General features: G+C 44.0%; 1 pseudogene; it reads right to left on the bottom strand.

Annotated features, from left to right (window-relative positions):
- Positions 1-2,287: 2,287 nt before the first annotated feature.
- The window catches only part of LOC8035781, a 28,199-nt pseudogene continuing 14,883 nt past the window's right edge, over positions 2,288-15,603 (bottom strand).

Genomic DNA, 15,603 nt, shown 5'->3' with positions numbered 1-15,603 from the left:
TTGATTTTATTATGTAAAATGCATAAAATGAATGCGTGAATTCAAAGTCGGGTGCGGTTCCGAATTTGGCAAATGCGATTCGGATGCGCACACAAAGTCTGCGGATTCGGATCGGATGCAGATGATCAAACTGTTATCCGCGCAGGGCTCTATCAATTGGGCAGCCATTTCAGTAGCCTATTACCACCTGTGACCTTCCAAGTCCAATCATAAAAAGGTTTCGAAACTACCAACGACGTCCGAACAATCGCCTGTGGGAAGCCACTCGTACAAGTAGTTTTCTTCCCACCCTAGCGGATGCCTAGATCCACCTTCGAACTTCAATAGCAGAGCATTGAAAGCACCGCCCAACATCACGAACCAAGAATCAACTGACCACAACACTCCTGGACAACAAAGTATGCCGAACGACTCAACACACGATCATCATGACACCACGTGAACATTCTGAACGTCCGAGTTAGTAGCAAGCTCATCCGAAACCGCGGTCGAAAATATGGAAGAAAGCAACATCGACAACGAAGAGTGGAACAAGGCACGACCACGTAAGCGTTCACACAAAAACACTGTCCGACTCTGGTTCGAGTTCGGGAACAGCTTGCAAACAGCAAAACGTCTCTGAAGAATTCACAATGAACATGGTTAAAATTAAGCACAAATAGAAAGGAACAGTGGAGAAAGGAGAGACAAGAGACAATCTCTTCTCTCTTTCTCTACTGTTCCTTTCTATCTGTGCGCAATTTTAACAATGTTCAATCATCACCGACTCACCCAACTAACCACCTGACTACAACTCACAGTGATCTTTGCCGCCACGGAGCCTGATTACTAACTTTAGACAGCTTGAATCTCTTCAACCCCTCAAGAGAAGCTTTGTCCCGAGTGTATCCTTCAGATCCGCCCCAACAAGCGCCTCAACGTCGTCGCCGCTATGTGCACATGAAAACTGCAAATTCACTATACACCTTTTCACCTTATGAAAAAAGGAAGTTTTGTGCATTGTTCATACGTCGCGTGAAGTGGTTCTTACAAGATTGGGGTTGTCGTGGACAGAAGCGATTATTTTGATGTTTTAAACATGTACGTATTGATAACGTGACATACTCATAGCCTTAAATGCACATACCCTAAGGCTTACTTTTCCCCATAAAGGGGTACTTTTTGTTGCTTCGCGAGGACACGGACTTTTTTATTATGGTCCTTCAGATGAAAAGAAGTATGGTATATACAAAACATACAACGTAACAACAACATTTGATATAAAAGCCATTAAAGACATATAAACACCATTATAAGCCATTGAACCAGATTGAAGAAACACATCTTCGATTGCTCCCTGAAGCTCTGCGGAGAAGAAGCGTGTTCCAATATATAAATTAGGTAAGGGTAAATGTTCCGGAGGTTTGAAATTTCTGCCTAAGTGCCATAACATTTCTATAAATGGCTATGGCTAGTCCATAGCCATAGCCCGGCGATAAAAACTTTAAGGTTTTTATCGCCGACTATAGAGGGCCATTGATAGTGATAGCTATCCATAGGACTGCCTATAAACGACCATGCACCATATTTGTACGAGGTACGTCAACTATGAGCAACAAGTGCACAGCAAAAATTGTACACGAGAGCTGCGCCAGCGTTTCTGGGGAATTCATGTTCACGGTGATTGAGCAGGAATATTCGCCCAACGCTCACGTAGCGCTCGTGCCCCATTTGTGCCCTGCGGTGTCCTCTTTTAGCCTCCATAAAAAATCTAGCTCAAGGGCCATGCTGTCTTGGAGGGATTGTCCATGTAGGTCCACAATGCCGAAGCTACTTTTCAAGCTGTCCTTTAATTACCCACCTCACCCCTGCCTTTTTCAGATCAACGCATTCATATGCACCCTGATCCTGAAGGCAAACAAAGACAAGTCTAGTCAACGAATCGGTCAAGGTTTCAAAATCCGTAGTTAACATCCTGCAGATGGTAAGAAATGGAAGAGCGAAGGTCAAGCTGCGCTTTCTCACCTACGGGTTAGATAGCCCGAATTACTATATTCAAGAAACCAAATGTCAGTCCCAGTTACCTGATTCCAGGAGTGTACAGTGATTGTTTCCTTGGCGAAATTCATAATGACTTCACTCACGTTTAAAGTAGTCTCCTTTTATTCACTTCGAGTGGTAGGACTGAAGTAGTCAATGCATTTCTATTTTATGAATAACCATATACTCATCTGAATTCTCCAAACCAGTGATTTATACAGACTTCCCCCCTCCCGGCCCGCCCCCCCCCCTCCCCCTTTCCCCCAGGTTGAGCCCGAGAGCCCCCAGAATTTCCTACACAAAGCACATACAAGTCTACATCCCTGTTCCCCACAACCCCAGGTTGAAAATTCTGGATAAACCCCTGCTCCAAATGTTAACTGTGCATGCATTCTCATAATATAAAATAAATCAGAATGCTTCGTTCGGACCCAGCCGAAATGTTTATGCTTCCTGCTCCCGATAGCCGCATTCGCAGAGCTCCAGAAAAAAGTCTTCCATGCTCCGCAAGCTCCTCTCGAATGCGTCGTAGTCGCAGTTGTTCAGGGTTCCACCGTATTCTTCGGGCAGTCGTTCACGGGGAATGAGTTCATGAAGCTTCCCGTAGTCACGTCCAATGAAGTGGACCTACAACAAACGCATAATCAAGACATATTTCACACTAGCGCCCACACAAGCCGTCGATGTCTATTCGAAAAACTGGAATACACCATTTTACCTAGGCATAAACCGTTTATGTTTACTGTCGTTTCCAGTCGCCTGTTAGGCATATCCGGTATGGTAAATAATACAACATTTTATGCTGAAAAAAATTAAAAAAAGCGGGGGCAAAACGTGAATGGGTGACGGTTAAGCTTGTATACTAAATGTGATCTATTGGCGTGGCGACGTCAAAACTATGTTCTCGCTCATACTGGACGTGATAATATCCAGGACGGCGGCGCCCCCGTGGAAAAGATCTATACAATGGACCATAAAACCGGAGTCACACTGATCGTGTATAAACAATTAAAAATGATGCCGAAATTGCTACTGTCGCTACGCAGGCCGTGGCCTATACACCTTTTCTACGTGGGCGCCGCCATCTTCAATTCTGGAACTTCCGGTATGCGTGAAAACATTGCTTTCTTGATAAAACGGAGGTTTGGGCGAGTTGGTTGTTCATGACTGACAAGGAAACAGCGCACCCTCAAAACAAGCACTCTAAGCTTTCATGCACACAAAAGAAAGAGCCACTTACACAGCGCTGACTGACAACTCTACGTTATATTTACAATTTTCGTTTTTGTCTTTCTTTGGGACTAGGATTTCTATGGCAAAAATTGCCCTTTTCTTCTTCCTTCTTTTTCCTGTGTTTTTGTAAATAGGAAGCTAAACCATAAAATTATTGTATGGCTAAGTACTCTAGTTCTTTGTTGGATAACATTGTGGAAGGAGTGCTGACATATCTCTCCTTTTGCCTGGCAATGTTCTCTGCTTCCATGATTTCTCTTGCCAGCTTGTCGTAGTTCCTGCCCAACACTGTGCATTTCTCCAGCTGCGCTGTGCAGCCACAGTCTCGGCAGTGAATTCCCAGGTGTCCGGAGTTTTTTTTGGTGATAGTGCAGTTGTGCTCACGAAGGCGATCGTTGACGCACCGTCCGGTCTGTCCTATGTATTGTTGTCCAAACGATAGAGGGAAGGAGTAAACCACCCTTTTCGGTACACTGTACGAAGTTGTTTTTATGTTTTTTCGTGCACTTGACTGTGCTTCTTGTGGGCGTATTTACTCTCTTGCACAGGCTATGAAGTTTGTTAGGGGCTGAGAAGACGATGTCCAGGTTAACTCTATTAGCTATTTTCTTTAAGCCGTGGGAAAAGTTGTGAATATATGGCACAATGATCAGTTTTTTAGCCCTGTCTTTTTCTTTTTGTTTAATGTGGTCCCCTTGCTTGATGTCTTTGATGAGTCTTTCGGCCACTGATGTTAGTAAGGAGGTTGGATATCCTGCGCATTTTAATCGAGAGACTTACCCGTTGAAGCTTGTTTGCATGGAATGGCAGCATGATTTTGTAAGTGCGTTGTTGAGACTTAACCGCACAATGCTCCGCTTAACAAGTTTCTAGTGCGCCGAGTTGAAAGGTAGAAGCGGGTTTTTCCCCCTGGGCACATAGGACCAGCATACATGATAAGGTAAAATAAAAAGTCGCAGATCCAGGAATCTTAACGAGTGGTCAACTGGAAGTTCGTGCGTAATGTTTAAAGAGTTCATGCAGCCTTTAAAGCTGCCTAGAACTTCGGCAACCATGGTTGTAAAGTCGTGATCATCGGTTTCTAGTACGATTAAATAATCGTCAACATACCGGAAGACTTTGATAACTTTGGAAGTATCCAAGGTGTGCTCTAACTGCCTGTCTTGGTGGGCAAGATAGAGGTCGCTAAGGACAGGGGCAATGCATGATCCTATGCAGACTCCCTGCTTTTGTAGGTATGTATGGCCATCCCAAGTAGCGATGTGGATTTGAGATAGAGGTTAATCAAGTTCAAATATTCTCCTTGGGATATGCCTGATGCATTCTGGAATGAAATAGTGCCATAGGTGTCTATGCGCTCCACAATGCACTGTAGGAGACGGTCTTGGGGCAGGGCATAGTAGAGGTCCTTAATATCGATGGAGAACACTTGTAGATTTTTCCGGCCCTGATGTTCATGGAAGAAGGTGAAGACGTCGTAGGAACTTCTGATCAGGTACGGATCGTCAACGGTGAGCATATTCAGTCTTTCTTGTAAATATAAGGCCACAGACTTTTGCCACGTTCCCCTTTCAGAAATGATAACCCTAAGGGGGCAGTCTGTTTTGTGCGTTTTTGCGCTGAAGAATAATTCTAGGCTCAACTTTTTACTGCGATCAATATAGGAGCAGAGTTGTTTTAAATCTTGCGATTGGTAAAATTCCCAAAGAAAGACAAAAACGAAAATTGTAAATATAACGTAGAGTTGTCAGTCAGCGCTGTGTAAGTGGCTCTTTCTTTTGTGTGCATGAAAGCTTAGAGTGCTTGTTTTGAGGGTGCAATGTTTCCTTGTCAGTCAATTGCTTTCTTCTCGCCTCGACAGTAGCACGTGTTAACATTTTAATTGCAACCGTCAGTCGTTTTTGTTATGACCCTTCTATAATTTTTTTCTTGTTCGGGGTTGTGATCTCCTGCTTTTTGTTCGGAACGCATACCGGATATAAGGACAACGTAGTTGGGTGCGAGGCTAAACGAAAAAGGTGTATAATATTCCCGTGTCTTGCTTCATAATTGATTCTTCGGCATTCTTATAGGCTGACTTTTTTATCTGCTGAAGGATAATAAGATACTGGCCCCGCGTTTTTTAAAGCTGTACGTAAGTGGCTTTGGCGTCCAGAGAAGCCGTCGAGGTCTTTTCGAAAACCTGCAGTATGGGACACGAGGGCAGCTTCCTTGACAGCTCTCCTAATACCACGTTAATTCGTCACTTACGATTGTCCTTCTTTGAATACAAGATTAGGCAGCGAGTTGAGAAGATTACCGTCGCTGAAAGGTTATTCTACTCAACAGCTAATGCGGGATAAGATAATAGATACCTTGTATAACTAAATCGTTCATAATTTATTTTAGGCAATAAAAGTAAGTCAATCTCCAAGGACTGTTCAGACGGAATAGAGAGATAGAACAAAATAACCTAAATTAACACGTGGAGAGATTGGGAGCCATGGCTACAAAGATTTAAAAAATCTTCATTCGGATACCTATTTTCAACCCCACGGGTGGTAGTGCCATATATGGAAAACAAGATAAAACTGAACATGAACAAAAAGCATAAAAACAAATACTGTGCACACTGTGTGTTTCTGCAACTACTGTGTGGTGCTGCCGGGTTTTGGTGAAAGCACAAGTTTAAAAAATAGGGTGCCCAAATCAGGTGTTTGGAGCTGCGAATTGCGTTTAGGTCTAAGACGTGGGCGATATGTGGCGTTTGCTCGAACGCTGCGCTATTTTTAAATGTTAGAAAGGCTTACTCGAGCATGGAAGAAACTGCTTCTCGAATAAAGGCCTTGCTAGTTAATTCTGTCGTAGTTGTAAGTAGTCGTAAGGAACGCTCGTTCCTGTCCCTTATTTTCGTGTCCACGTATTTTCGTGGCGCTTTTCCAGTTAAAATGTACCAACTAGCCCACTTGCACTTAGCCATTTTACTGTAGACGTCTATATCCTAAGAACCCCAGAATCACACATTTCGTCTTACCCTGTCGACGAGCTTCTGTTTTAAGAAAAGCTTTGCAAAAGAGTAGACGGTCTCAAATATGGGAGGATTATGCGCGATGTATACTGCCTTCACTCGCATTGGGTAGCAGCCCTGCAAAACAAAAGCGGGTTATTGGCAAGGACATCGAATTATAGGGGGTGCTTTTTTTCGAGATTGTTTTCCCCAGAGCTTGGTGTCCACCCTCTGAACTGGTTTCTCTGCGTTGTCTACCGGCATCGAGTACTGGGCGCAGTTGGGACAGGAGCGTTGCGTCAGCATTGCGCTGGGACTGGTATTCAATTTGCGCTCCACCACGACTAAACACCAGTCCCAACTTAACGCTGACACAGAGTTCGTCTACGCGACCCAATTCACTGTCAGAACAAGAAGGGTGTATTCTTACACCCGTATAATACACCCCAAAACTTCAGTTCGACGTAAAGCGCGCTGACGTCGAACCGACGGTACCAAGTTTTATCAGCGGCGTGATAGCCGAGTGGTACAACTTATTAAAACAGCTGATGTTCGTGTTACTGACAAAAAGAAGTAAGGGGTCTTGGCCCTACTGCAAAACATCAGTGTTCTCTTTCTGAAGTCTCTGGTACGTGCTTTAGCTGTGTAATGAGGTATATCGCACCGTTATCAAGCCCCTCGTAAGAGACGCGGCTGTCTGCTCGACATCAGTGCGCTGTACGTCGAATCAAAGTTTTGGGGTGCGTTATATGGGACAAAAGGGTGTAAGACGACACCCTTCTTTTTTTAGAGTGTAAGCACTGCTTCAGGAACACAGAAAAATAAATTGTTGTGGTGTTTATGGGTTTAGTTCTCAACTGAGCTGCTAAAGTCCTGACGGTTGCATCTTCTCGAAAATTACGTGAACGAACCGTTGAATGGCTAATAATTGTATGTTCGAAAAACGATCATTGTGATTCGAAAAACGATCATTGTGAGTGGTTTTTATATTGATTAGTTTACGTTCGACACTCGTGAGTACAGACATTGAGTTCGAAGATATCTGTAAACAAAACGAAACACTATACCTGAAAAAGCTGCAGAAACGTTTTGATCACGGAGGGCGTGTAGTGGCGAACCTGTTTTAAACCGAGCCCTTTTAGGTCCAAAATGACCACAACGCCTGCGACCTGAGTTTTTTCGTCCAGCAGGCCATATTCGCCGACCACAGCCCCGACTCTGAAGACCTCGTTTAAACTGCACACCTCGGGATCCCAGGCGCCTGGAAGACCAATCGCAAAACCACGTGTCCTGTACATTATGCACCCACCGCTATACGAATCACAAACTTCTTGTTGTCCTTACGCTGTTTCGTTGGCACCTATTTAAGGAGGGGGTTGATCTTTTGTTTGGATACTCCTAATAATTTCGGTGCTCAAGTTTACGCAACATAGAAGGTAATTCCAATCATTGTTTATTAGTAACAAGCTTGCTTTTTATGAATTGTAAGTTTTTTAATAGGTTTAAAAAGCTAGTGTTTTCCAAAACCTGTACGCTATATGTTATTCAATGGAGATGAGGATTGCACTATCTCAATATGTTTGCCGTGCGATACCGTAGGGTGATTTTTATTGCACACCAGCACAGGATATTCGAAAGTATTTTTAAACTTTTTCGTAAAACAATGTTTAGTGGCGTTTGAAAAATACAGCACATAAAATAAATTTTCCTGAAACGAGGCAGCTGTGGACAGCAACTACTTGAGACAAACATTATCTTGATCTGGGTGATTGAATCCATATCACTTCAAAACAGTTTGGAGGATTTAGTTGAATTCCTTCATTCGTTCCTCAAAATCGTGCAAACTATTTCTATCAACAAAAGCAATGAATCGACGTGGGCTCAACTCAAGCAAGTTGCTCACTTTAATACGCAAAATAATAAAGGCGCACAGGGTATGCTTGTTTACAGCGACTTTCTGATTGTGTGGGCTTATTCGAGACAATGGTTTCATCCATGGTTGTATCATTATTACTAGACGGCAATCCCTTTCTCATGTTTTATAAGAATGCGTCTGATGACCGTGTGCTCCTTACTTTTGAAATTGTATTGTATAAACATCTATGGGACTCACCTGATTTGAGGATACCTACTAGCCTTCCCAGATTATCGCGTCTTCAAGTAGCGTAATCAATTGGCTTTGGCGAATTAGTGCGTCGAACATAACCTTAGATGGCAACAAATCTTGGAAGATGTCTCGGCGTAGCTCTCTAACGCGAAAGTATTTCCGGATTTCGCTGAATGCTCTCTCCACGCAGTATTTCTGGGCACGCAGGAACTTCACCAGGAAGGCGTCATCACACGGACACCTGAAATCCGGCTCGGCTGCCAAATGGAAGAGACATCGTAGTTCATTCCTGCAATACCTCGGTGACAGCACTTTCCAAACGCTAATAACAAATTCTATTAAAGCCAACAGAACCAGCATGAAGTATAGTTTGTGCCAAATTTTGAAGGACAAAAGCATCTCAATTTTTGCTCGAGCAAGCTCCTGCTTGTACCCCCCTAAAAGCCGACGTAAAGGTGCGCTTAATCCGCAAGGCAGACAATACCCATATTTTCCTTGTTTCCCCAGGTCTTCCTTTCATAGGACTTCATTATCCCAATGAGTGCTCTTGCGTAATTAAGCCTGGTAATTTTGCGTTTTTTACACTTTTATGTTTCTAGTTTGGTTGTAGTGAGTAATGATGTGTTGCAGGCGCCAATAAAAACCACATTCAAAAGGATCTCAAACTCAAGAAAGCGCCAAGTTTGGCCACTCTTTTTCTTTGACAGGGAAACCACTATTGTTAAATCTTCCACTACTTTAAGTATTTTGTTACGAGAACTTAAACTTGCATATTCATATTTTAGTCAGACATCAGGCTCGTCTAGCCAAATATATATTCAATTTTGGTTCAACGTGACATATTCAATGCATTTAAAGGTGTTTAATTTAGTTGTTGAGTTCGTTCCTCACACCTGGTGTGTCTTAATAAAACTATTCATTCATTTATGGGTAAACAACTTAAATTTACTTGTATTCAAGTTAGTGTGTCTTGTGGCTTATGTACCGTCGTAAGAAGAACTCAAAGGTCGTCCCTGCTATAAAGGTGCAATCTTTGGGGAGCTTGTTTAATCAATTTACCATGAATGAGCTGTCGCAATTCCGAAACTGCGTCCTTCCTCAGCTGTGGCGTTTCTCCGAGCTCTTCATATGCCATGGATTGCAGGTCATGTGGCAGGCTCCCCGCAGCAGAGGCTTCCACTGACGCCGATTTCAGACTAACCATCCCCCTGGTCGCCGCTCTGCGAACGATAATTGTTACTTCTCATTTCATAGACTCCCTCGAGCGATTGCAGCAAACGCTTCGTAACAATTACAGCACACCTTCCGTAACAATAGAGAGTTTCAAAGAACCGCTGTGCATCTCCGGTTGGTACGAATACGATCAATAGGATCGCCAAACGACGTGCGCAAAAACGCGTCCTTGTTTTGATCACAAAAAAATGAACTTTCGCGCGCCGAAACACGACGAAGACGATGGAAATATTTCCGAATTGAACAGCTAGTCGTTGCGTATTTGAGGGGCGACGTGTAAAGTTTGGGCCGAGAAACATCGTTATAAACGGAAGATTAACGAAAACCAAAAAGGGTCTAGTCGTACATCGGTGAGAGTTTTATATACTATATATATCATGAAAAACCGGAAATAACGTTTTTTTGTACAGTGGAGCAGTGGTGTGGGTTTTTGCCCTCTGAAGGCAACGTACGCGTAGTTTTAGGCTCGTGTCCTTCGAGGGGCATCTGTTTCTTATTGCTTTCTTTTATGTGTTCTTTTTTTACTAACGCCCAGGAACATAATTTAACTAATTCACCTTCGGAAGCTTTTATATGTATTCGTTGCGTCTATCTTTATCGTTTGAGTCTCACTTTTCAGGCAACCAAGTACCACCCTCCTATGCATTTAAGGACGTCGAGAGCACTGGGCTCATTCCGTCACGAACAAAAAAAAAAGTTGAACTTTTATCTTGGGCTTTAAGTTAACGTGACAAATTCACCTTTAAAAAGACTCAGAAATAAATTTTTTCTGCGCATTCGTTTGAATAAAGACTGACATATAGACGTAAAACAAAGTCTACGAAACTTGTGAATATCCGCTTGGTGAGGTGGACTTAACAAATACAAATAGATGTTGAAAATCCTCCGCTCGTTTTCGCCTGTAAGCAGTTTAAGTGAATACTGTCGCGGCCGGTGCTTAGCTGCGCTATGTCCAGCCCCACCCCGAGCAAATTTGAGAATGAGCATGACCACTTGATTTTCCTTGAACCCTCTGGTTTGGTCGATCACGGCCTAGCCAAGGGCCAATCGATTTCCACGCCTTTATTACCGCTCCGGATACACTACACAAGTATAGTTCATATGCTTGACTGCAAGCTCGATCTCTCGCGTGGATGTACACAGAATGGTAACGTCGTCTGCATAGGTCGGTATTTTCGTTGGCCCAGCGCCCAAGTTCACGCCATTGATGCTCACATCATCTGCGAATTTCGCAAAGTGGTTCTAAATATGTATCGATCAGTAATGATTACAATGGGTAAATATATCTGAGACTTTTGCTTTTATTTATTTGATTAGAATATTACTGGTTCCACTCAAACAGTCAAGTAGGAGTAGTTACAACACAAATTTGAAAAAACAACGCTAGTCAAACCAAAGAATAGTCTATAAAAAAATGCAAGTTCACTACCGTAACAAACTGACCGAAAGTTGGTAAAATCACAATCTTGTCGCTTGTATCAACCAGAACATAAGCTCCTCCGTTCATCTAGAACAGTGGTTCTCAAATAGGGGTCCGCGGACCATTTGGGGTCCGCGAAGGCATTCTAGGGGTCCGCGAAACCCTGTTTCCCGTCAATAAAAGTTGCCTTTTTTTTTCCGGATTGAGAATAAACGTTCAAATTTTCGGGTGAGTTCCCTCGCGTATATGTCAATAAGAGAAGTCGACTTCACACTATCCCTTAGTTATATCCTTTGATTAAATAACTACCATAATTAACCAATAACCTTTCCTTACTCTCAACACGAACGGGGTCCTCCATCATCTCCGCAGATCCACGAGGTGTCCGCGAAACATCAGTGGTTGAGAACCACTGATCTAGAAGATTCGTGTATACTCTTCCCGACCGTAAAAAAAGAACGCCGGAATGGCCTTGCTTAGTCAGTCTCGCCCAGTGTTGGCGGTAACGCGTTACAAGTAACGGCGTTACCGGTAACGCGTTACTTTTTTTGGTAACGTAGTAACGTACTCGTTACTTTTCCAAAGAAGTAACGGGTAACGTACTTAGGTTACTTATTTTGAGTAACGTGTAACGAAATTACGTTACGTTACTTTACTTCCTAAAACTTAAAAAAAATTAAATTTTAATTTTTTTTTTTTTGCGTTTTTAAGTGCCCAGTCATAACTTCCTTAGTCAAAAAATGCCGCTGTCCTCCACTTTTCTTTGACGTCGGTGCTCGTCAGATTTGACGTCACACGCCACCTGCCACTGGTTTTCTCCCGCGGCTCGTTGACCTCGCTACCGCCGTCGCCTCGGCTGGAAGGCCAAAGAGGTCCGGCTTCGGGTGGATTTGGGAGATTCTTGCGTCGAAGCCTGCGTTCCGCTTCCCGCTGGGAAAGAGAATGACACCTTGGTGTCATTCCCTTTCCTGTTTTCCATGTTATAAATCAGCTTCATATATACTTCCGCGTTTTTTCTTGTAACTATTCCGGTGAAACCCTAAAAAAGAGAGGGTAATTGAGTTTCCGCATGGTCATATTTTAGCTATGGCGCTTACGCACATATCAAACGTCGAAACAGCAAATGTTCTGGTTCGTGAATAAAAAGTAACGCAACAGTAACGTGCGTTACTTTTTATCAGTAACGGTAACGGTAACGCGTTCCTTTTATTTTGAGGTAACGTAGGTCGGTAACGCGTTACATTTATTTGCAAGTAACGAGTAACGTATTTAGTTACTTTTTTTCGGTAACGCATACAACACTGCCTCTCGCCCTACCTTTTACACGAACACTCTAGGCCGAAATTTGAGATGACTAGCATACCACATAAAGAACCGAGCGCCGTATTGCCGATTCATTAGGATATTCTCTCTCGCGATATCCAAGTGTTTCACCGACGCACCGTGCCGTCGCCTGCTGCTGCCACCGTCGACGCTCGCTGCGGCTTGTTCTTTTTTTCGTTTCTGGCACAATTTTGTCCCCTTTAAATCTTAAGTTTATTTCGTTTTCTCCTGCCTTATCGTCTCTCATTCCTCACAATATTGTTTGTGAGCTCATTCCTATCATGAATTACCCGAGAAAAAAAAAAGAATATCGAAAATAGTTCTTTTTAATAAAACCAGGGATGGGGGGCAAAATACATGCAAATATGTATCGAAATACAAATACAAAATACTTCGTCAAAAATGTATTTAATTACAAATCTAATTACATTTTCAAAAAAGCATTTAAGTACAAGATACAAATACAACCAAATGTATTTGGTCTCCTCCAAATACTTTTCCAAATACACTCCTCAAAATTTGCGTCAGCGACTTGCACGTCACCCCTTACGTTGACTGCACAGTGGGTGTGGTCTACGAAATCCCACTGAGTTGTGGAAAGGTAACATTAGCCAGACGGGGCGGTGCATCAATGACCGAGCACGGGAGCACGCATTATCAGTAAAAAATAAATATGGCTCGCATTTGCCAATACATTGCAACACGTGTGGCTGTGTTCCGCGACTTCAGCAGATACGGATACTAGGAAGAAGCCGAGAGACGGTCGCTCGAGAGCTATTGGAAGCTTTCTTTATCAAAAAAAAAATGAAAGCCGCTTACAACTCCCTGTAACACCGAATTAGAGCGCAGCTCTTGAGGAGGAGGAGGGAAGGGCACTGGGGGGGGGGGGGTTAAACTAACCAGTGGGGGGTCACGTGACCTTGGGGGTCACGTGACCCCCAGTGCCGATGATGTCATCACTGACGTCACTGATGACGTCATTAGTGACGTCACTGATGACTTCACCAGTGATGATGACGATGACGATGCGAATGTCGGTGACGTCATCAGTGACGTCGCTGATGACGTCATCAGTGATGATGACGTCATCAGCGAGTGATGAGTGATGATGACGATGCGGATGCCGGTGACGACATCAGTGACGTCACTGATGATGTCATCAGTGATGATGACGATGACGATGCGGATGTCGGTAACGTCATCAGTGATGATGACGATGACGATGCGGATGCCGGTGACGTCATCAATGATGATGACGATGTGGATGCCGGTGACGTCATCAGTGATGATGACGATGACGATGTGGATGCCGGTGACGTCATCAGTGATGATGACGATGACGATGCGGATGCCGGTGACGTCATCAGTGATGATGACGATGTGGATGCCGGTGACGTCATCAGTGATGATGACGATGACGATGTGGATGCCGGTGACGTCATCAGTGATGATGACGATGATGATGTGGATGCCGGTGACGTCATCAGTGATGATGACGATGACGATGTGGATGCCGGTGACGTCATCAGTGATGATGACGATGACGATGCGGATACCGGTGACGTCATCAGTGATGATGACGATGACGATGTGGATGCCGGTGACGTCATCAGTGATGATGACGATGTGGATGCCGGTGACGTCATCAGTGATGATGACGATGACGATGTGGATGCCGGTGACGTCATCAGTGATGATGACGATGACGATGTGGATGCCGGTGACGTCATCAGTGAGGATGACGTCATCGGGGGGTCACGCGACATCGGCGGGGGTCACGTGACCTCGGGGGGTCACGTGACCTCGAGGAGGGGGTCACGTGACCTCAGGGGAGTCACGTGACTTCGGGGGGTCACGTGACCTCGGGGGGTCACGTGCCCCCCACGAGGTCACGTGACCCCGGTGGGGGGCTCGCGCGGTGCATTATGGGACATTTCCCATGATGCACCGGGGTCACGTGCCCCCCACGAGGTCACGTGACCCCGGTGGGGGGCTCGCGCGGTGCATTATGGGACATTTCCCATGATGCACCGCGCGGTTACGCCGACGCCGACGGCGACGGCGACGGCGACGCCGACGGCGACGGCGACGCCGACGGCGACGGCGACGCCGACGGCGACGCCGCTCAAGCCGGAAACGGGCCCCTAAGAGCTGCGCTCTAAAAAAAAATGGGACGGCATGGTGTCAGCGACACTTCTCTTGATCTTCATTGTAATGAATTTCAGTTTTTGAGTGATCGGGTGAAAAATTAATCAACTTTTACGTGGTGCTGCTTTGCCTGTCGTGTGTATATATGTGTTCAATTTTCCTGAATAAAACTAGTTGAAAGTTAGCGCCTGTCCTGTATACTTCTTGTCCTTGTCTTTCTGTTGCGCTATTTTATATGTTTTACTAAGATGAACCAACTAGCCCAACAACGTACCCTACTAAACTATAGTTCTTTTTAAACCTGTACTGTGTCATTTCCCTGCAATGGTTAACTCGGGAGCATCCTGTTGATGAGAGTTTTAAATAGTGTGAACTTTCTACTACAAGAAAGCCATTTAGAATATTGCACACAATCTTTAAGAGTTTTGGTCCTCATTTCTGAGGTTTGAAGCCCAGCTCTTTCCACCAACTTCTAACTGGTGATTTTGTGCTGTAGTTATCAAACTAACCAGAGCAGCAAGCTTTTGGAGGCTTTCTAGTTTATTAATACCACCTTTCGTGAAAGGGCACCACACCGAGTTTGCATATTCCAAGCTAGGTCTCTCAAAACTCTTGCATGCGACAAGTTTAGTGTTCGAATCCGCAAAACCAAATTTTCTGCATAACTCAAGCAATGTGTCTCTGGCATTCGTTATCGTAGTTTCTGCATGTTGGTTCTAGGTTAGTTTATTATTGAAAATAATGCATAAATACTTGCATTTTTCCGACCGTTTTACTTGTTGCCGGTCTAGTGTATAATTAAAATGCATCGGGCACGTGCTTTTTACATCAAATTAACATGATTGCTGTTTTATCATAATTAAGTTTCATTTGCCATTCATTAGTCCAGTCCATTATTGCCACAAGTGCTCCCTGCAGTTTAAGGTTTTCCCCGTTGTCCTTTATTTTATCCTATATTATCGGTCATCTGCAAACAACCTTAGTGGCATTTTAATATGATTGATAGGTCGTTAATAAACATTAAAAACAAAGCAATTCCAAACACGGAGCCCTGGGGTACCCCTGATATGAGGAGAAGTTTTTCAGGATTCACTTTATTATAGCTAACGTATTGGCTTCTGTCAGATAAATAGG

This window comes from Ixodes scapularis, unplaced genomic scaffold (assembly GCF_016920785.2).
Source record: "Ixodes scapularis isolate PalLabHiFi unplaced genomic scaffold, ASM1692078v2 PGA_scaffold7__128_contigs__length_106722199, whole genome shotgun sequence".
In the NCBI taxonomy this organism is placed as follows: domain Eukaryota; kingdom Metazoa; phylum Arthropoda; class Arachnida; order Ixodida; family Ixodidae; genus Ixodes; species Ixodes scapularis.
Note: the sequence above shows the minus strand (reverse complement) of the source record. Positions and strands in the feature narration are given on the sequence as shown.